A 5,931-nucleotide genomic window follows, 5' to 3' on the forward strand; every position below is an offset into this window, starting at 1 on the left:
GACGAAGACGTTCCCAGCAGAATTCTACGGTCACATGGCTGGACAAATTGTCATGAGTTCATGAAGAAACTTACTCGATGCTACAGTCATCTGTGGGACTCCCCTGACCCTCCCTTAGCCTTCCCTCTGTCCGGCAAGTTTCTTTGCTGACCTTCACATGCTGTTCTCCCCCCAGCCCGTCCGCCTTTGATTGCCCTCTGCCTTGCTGGACAGTCTTTCCAAAATGCTTTCTAATTAACCCAGTGATTCCTAATCCCCTTACCAACATTAGGTTACACTTGGTCCACAAAACCTTCCCCAGTTTCTCTGACTCCTATTTTCTTTGTTATCTAAATTCCTTCAGGACATTCTTCTCAGCACTGGCGGATTCAGTGTCTGGAATCCTTGTCTGTGCAGGTGTGATATAGCCTTCTCCCCTAGAAAACAAAACAAAACAAACCCCAAACAAAACTACTTAATTACTCGGAACTTAGAATTTAATATTAACTTTTGTTTAAATAAAATGACAACCTAATCAAGTTATACCTTTTTTTTAAAACAACAATTGTGCGAACCTACTGTATAGCACAGGGAGCTATATTCAATATCTTGTAATAACCTATAATGGAAAAGAATAAAAAAAGAAATACAGGGCTTCCCTGGTGGCGCAGTGGTTGAGAGTCCGCCTGCCGATGTAGGGGATGTGGGTTCGTGCCCCGGCCTGGGAAGATCCCACTAAGGAATCTATTTGGTGATGGAACAACATATGACTTATATAGGTGTCATAGTGAAGAAACAAAGAAAAATTCATAAAGAAGTTCTTTATTAAAAACCTGTTTGTGTCAGGTACTATGCTAGATTCTGGGATAGATAAAATGGGGGTACGATAAGATGACACTCACGGAAAAATGAGGGTCAGGGACTAGCAGAATTTTGTAACTCATTTACTGACTATGAGGTTGTGATAACGTCCAGAACCAATACACCTTCACTCTCTTTCAACCCAAGTCTTTCTTTCTCCATAGAGCCTGACCCTACACCACAGACCCCACTGAATTGCTCTTTTCTTTGACCTCCATTTAAACTGATGAGTTTTACCTCTCCTGGTCCCTTCTTGAATATCAGCCATCTTTGGTTGTTATTTGTTAAGTCTGAGTTTGCAGGATTAGACCTTAAATCATATAACTGTGATTCTTACGTGCCATTCCTAAGGAATAACGAGGTTTGAAGAGATTGTTTTTGCCACTGCATGTGTTCACGGGAAAAATAAAGAAAAATGCAGTCAGATGTGGATTTTAGCCACACTGTATGCTGGCTTTAGGCTGGTGTGTCCTCCTGTAGTGAGCTGTAAATTTGGCAGCTTCAAGGAGGGGGAGAATTCTTACTGGAAGCACAGAAATATGAGAACTTTGTGGCAAATGAGCCTCCAATGTGGAAAGGTGGCAGGGCTGCCACAATTAGGCAGTGCACAACCTGCACAACCTTCCCTAGGGACCCTGCTGGCAGGCATTGTGGTGGAAAGGGCTTTCACCAGGAACACTTGGTGATGACAATGAGACCTATGTGTGGGCTATGGGTGATAAGAGAGGGCTGACATTTAGACAAATTGGATAGATAACAGGTACAGAAGAAGAAAGAGACTGATGGAACCAATGGTGAGATAGGAGATAAACCAGAAAGTGTGAAGTCACAGATCCAAGAAAAGAGAAGACCTCAACAGGGAGGAAGAAATACTGCTGCAGATCAAGGAAGATATGGCGAGTAAGTGTTAAGAGGTAGAAATGATCTTCAAATTGTACCCGCTACATTTTCAATCACATTTCATAGATCCACATGCCAATCTTGGTAATCATGATCTGGGGAGATCATCAACATTTTTCAGTCCTGCATGTTGCAATTTTTAAATTATTCTCAAGCAGAGAGATGATCCTACTAAGTCACTATTATTAAGACAAACTTCAAGGTGACCTTTTTCCCAAGGTACAATAGCAGTAGATTTGTGTCTATGTATCCACACTCTCTCTCCATCATCGTGTGGGGAAATTTTGCCAACATTTTCACGACTGCTGAAGGTTTAACCTGGAATCACAAAGCAGAATAGAACTGACTGCTCCCTGGTAGGCAGGGAGTCAGGGCCCCTGGCACTGTCCTCTTCTTGCCTAACTGGGACCAATGGGATCAAAGAAGCTATCAGATTACATAGGGTGTCTCACAGGACAGAGAGTTAATGCAGGTATCTCCAATGTCAAATTTGTTCTTAGGGACTTTGACTTATTCTGTAAAAGATGCAACCAATTCCAGGACAAATAACTTTGATCTCCAACATATTTTTGCAAAAGTTTATCCCTGGTGCTAGGAGTTGGCCATGAGCTTGCTTAGTTCCTCTCCACCTCCCTACCCTGCTTTTCACCCTGGGGAAGAGATATTTATGGGCTTGTACTCATGGCTCCCTTGCCCTTTGGCTCTGCTTGCTTTGTCCAGTGGGAAGAGCTGTCAGAAGATCAGAGGGAAGGAAGCTGGCGCCTTGGCCATCAGCCCTCTTCTGCCTTCTTCTGGGCTCAATTTGACAGTCACTATTTTCTCTCTGGAGGTCATGGATTCTCTTGTGAGATTCCGATGGCTCTGCTCCAACCTTGCCCTGGGTGTGGGACTGTCTCCCTGCTGTGACCAGCCACACACAGATGCCTCACTCTGCCTCGTTTCTTGGCTTGATCCTCTCATGCCTTTGGAAAACAGTTCTTCACTCAGCCTGCCTCAGGTTGCCCTGTGTGTGTGTGTGTGTGTGAGATCCATCTCCACGTTGCCAGGACCCTGACTGACAGCCCCGTGTTGCTGGATGGATCATGTCCTCTGGCTCATGGTGAGACGGTTGAAAACTCTCTGTCATCCACCTTTTGCTCCTTACAATTAATCGAAGTCAACTGCGCTTCGTTATCAGAAGAGTTACAAAAAATAATGTGTATCTCACAAGTCACTCTCTCAATTTCATTTAATTAAGAAAATAAAAGAACAGTTATGAAGGTGTTTTTTAAACTCATGGTTCTACAAAGCTTCACTTCTCTTCTTTAAATCTGAATCTTCCCATCTTAACTTAGACTTAATTGTTAATGTAATTCTACAGAATTTAGGATTTCATTTATGTGCACAGGCAGTTAGGCTGCCTCCCTTTTAAAATCGCTTTTAAAATGTAAGACCTTAATATGTCTATGCTCTACCTTCTGTCCTACAGCCTATGGTGTTTGCTTAACATCTTTTCTCTTTTCTTTCTCCTGGGTGCTGCATTTGCTATCTCTCTGCTTTTTTCCCGTCGTGACTTCTATCTGTCCCTTTTCCGACCTCTCTTCTGCTCTGCTTCAGTCACATATTCTGAGTCCTAGTTAGCTTATCTCTTTTGTTCTGTTTTCACTCTTTGAAGAAGTCACATAAAGAAATCTCTACCGACTGGCCTACGGTGGCAGATCTTACTGCTTGTGTCCTGGGCTGAGGGAGGGTTAAAAAGTCACACGTCTTTCTACACTAAATTCATTTATTTTGATTTTGTTTCTTCCAGTGGTTGCTTAAGTTAGATATCCACCTTTTATTTCCACACATGTAAGTGCTCTAATTTTAGGTTTCTCTCAATTTCGACCTGTTGTTTGTTCTATAAACAGTTATATGCATGTTGATCGTACGCCCTGCATTGCCCTTGACAAGGCGAGCTTCCAGAAAAGAGAGCACTGAATGCATAACTGCCTTCTCTGAAGCCCAGATCTGAGCCATGAGATCTCAGAGAAAGTGTTTTCATGATTATATGAGTTATTAGGACCCGATGTAAAATTTCACTTAGAGGCTCCCATGAATTGCTCTATATGTCAAAAACCATCTCACACAATATTATCTTGGTGTCTGTGGCTGCCATAATCACAGCCCAGGATGTACTAGCTCCTCATGTGATAGAGATAAATCAATTTTGGGGAACCCTAATCATTCTTACTTTTAACAGGCAATTTGGGTTTTATTAATACCCTTTGTGTATCAGAAAGCACAGAGGAAATAGGGGATGAAATATTTTATCAAATGCAAATCTGTTTTCCTTCCTAAGGAACCCGTGAAAACTGAGGGTTATAAAAATACATAACTAATGCCAAGTGAATACTATTTAAACACAACTGATATATGAAAAGTATTTATATTAGCGGCCCATGAAAAGGATAGTGAGGGAAGCCGTTGTAGTTGAGTATTATTTTAAGTGAGACTCTTGGTTTCTGAAACTTGATTTGCTCTTTCAGTAAATTAAAATGCCATTTGTCATTATCATCAACATCAAATAACTTTTCTTAAGCACCACACACGCTGGCTCTCTGCTGGGAGTCTTCTAAAGCAAGGTCAAGGGAAACGACATCTCCTGTCAGGAGTTCACAGTAGATGCTAATGACATGGACAAATATCCAGAGTCTAGTCACAGGACTGTGTAAGGACTTAGTGCTAAGCAGGGTGGTAAAATATTATTTATAAACATAAGAAATGTCATATTTCATTGGTATAAATAATTATACCATCATGAAAGGCAATTTGGGACCATTTACTACAACTAAAAATTTACATATTATTTTGACTCAGTACTTCTGCTTTTAGGAAAATTTTATCCTATGGATATCCTCACCCAGGAGAATTTATTCATTGCAGCATTGGTTGTAACAAAAGAAAAGTTAGGTCTAACCTAATGTTCATCACTAGGGTCTTGTTGAATGCATTGTGCTGTGTCCATAGAGTGGAATATTATACAGCTTTACAAAAGAGTGAGGGAATTCTTTATACACAAATACAGAAAAATCTTCAAGTGAAAATAAGCAAGATACAGAGTTGGCAGGATGTGCTGTGTTTTTGTGGGGAAGGTAAAAGTATGTGTCTATCTGTATATGTGTTGCAGCTGGGGACAGAGATGGAAGAGAGACTTTCCCTGTTCACCTTCTAGCCTTAAAAATTTTTTCTAACTCATGTGAAAACATTATATATTAAGACAAATTTTCAAGTTTGAAATAATATTTTTAGAGAAAAGAAGAGATTCTATATAAATCAGAATATGCATCTCTTTAACTTTGTGTGTGTGTGTGTGTGTGTGTGTGTGTGTTCTTTAAGAGTGAAATGTTCACTACATCAGCCATCAAGTGTTGCTATGGTTACAACAACATCTCTTCCCTGCCCCTTTCCCTGCAAATTCTTTACTTCTCTCACCCAAGCAAACTTTTTCCTGCAATAAATTATGCAAATTACTTCATGGAACCCAGTTTTGAGTTTATTTCTGTGGTCAGATTATTTCACCTCTATGATAACAAGTTCCTTAAATTTACTACCAGCTTGATGAAACAGCTCTCCTTTTATTTGCTCTGTGGTATTTTTCAATTAATAATCAACCTATGTATACAAATTGCACATGTGCTATGTATGTATGCATATGTAGAACACACCTTCAATAACCTGCAAAGGGAGCATTTTAGTTTTAAGATTTCATAGAATAATCAGTAATGACCATCCACATCCTTTAAGTATGTATAACCCAGATGATGTGTTTTATATTTTTGTATAGAATATTATTTACTCTCTCCTCATATGGCAGACCTCCATGTCTTTGCATCCTTTACTCAATGAACGTTTCCTGGCCATGAAGAGGCAAATTTAATCCATTTATGCCAGTAGGAGTGCAAAAGCTGTTTAATGGTTTAGTTCTGTTTTTGTTTCCCATTACTTTCTGAAGCACATCCTAAATTCTGGAATTATTTCTGAGAGATGAAGTGTGAGCTGGATAGGCATGAACTTCAAATTATAGACTTAGAATCACTTCTGGATGGTTGGAAGGAAAGATAACTGAGAAAAAGTCACTGGAAGCAGAGTTTGGCTGATTCCTTGTCACCCTTGGACACTCTCCCTTGTCCTTGCTTTGACTAAAGTTCGTTGGCCACTTTTCTACTCTTT

The sequence above is a fragment of the Lipotes vexillifer genome, unplaced genomic scaffold, assembly GCF_000442215.2.
Source record: "Lipotes vexillifer unplaced genomic scaffold, Lipotes_vexillifer_v1.1 scaffold777, whole genome shotgun sequence".
Lineage (NCBI taxonomy): Eukaryota > Metazoa > Chordata > Mammalia > Artiodactyla > Lipotidae > Lipotes > Lipotes vexillifer.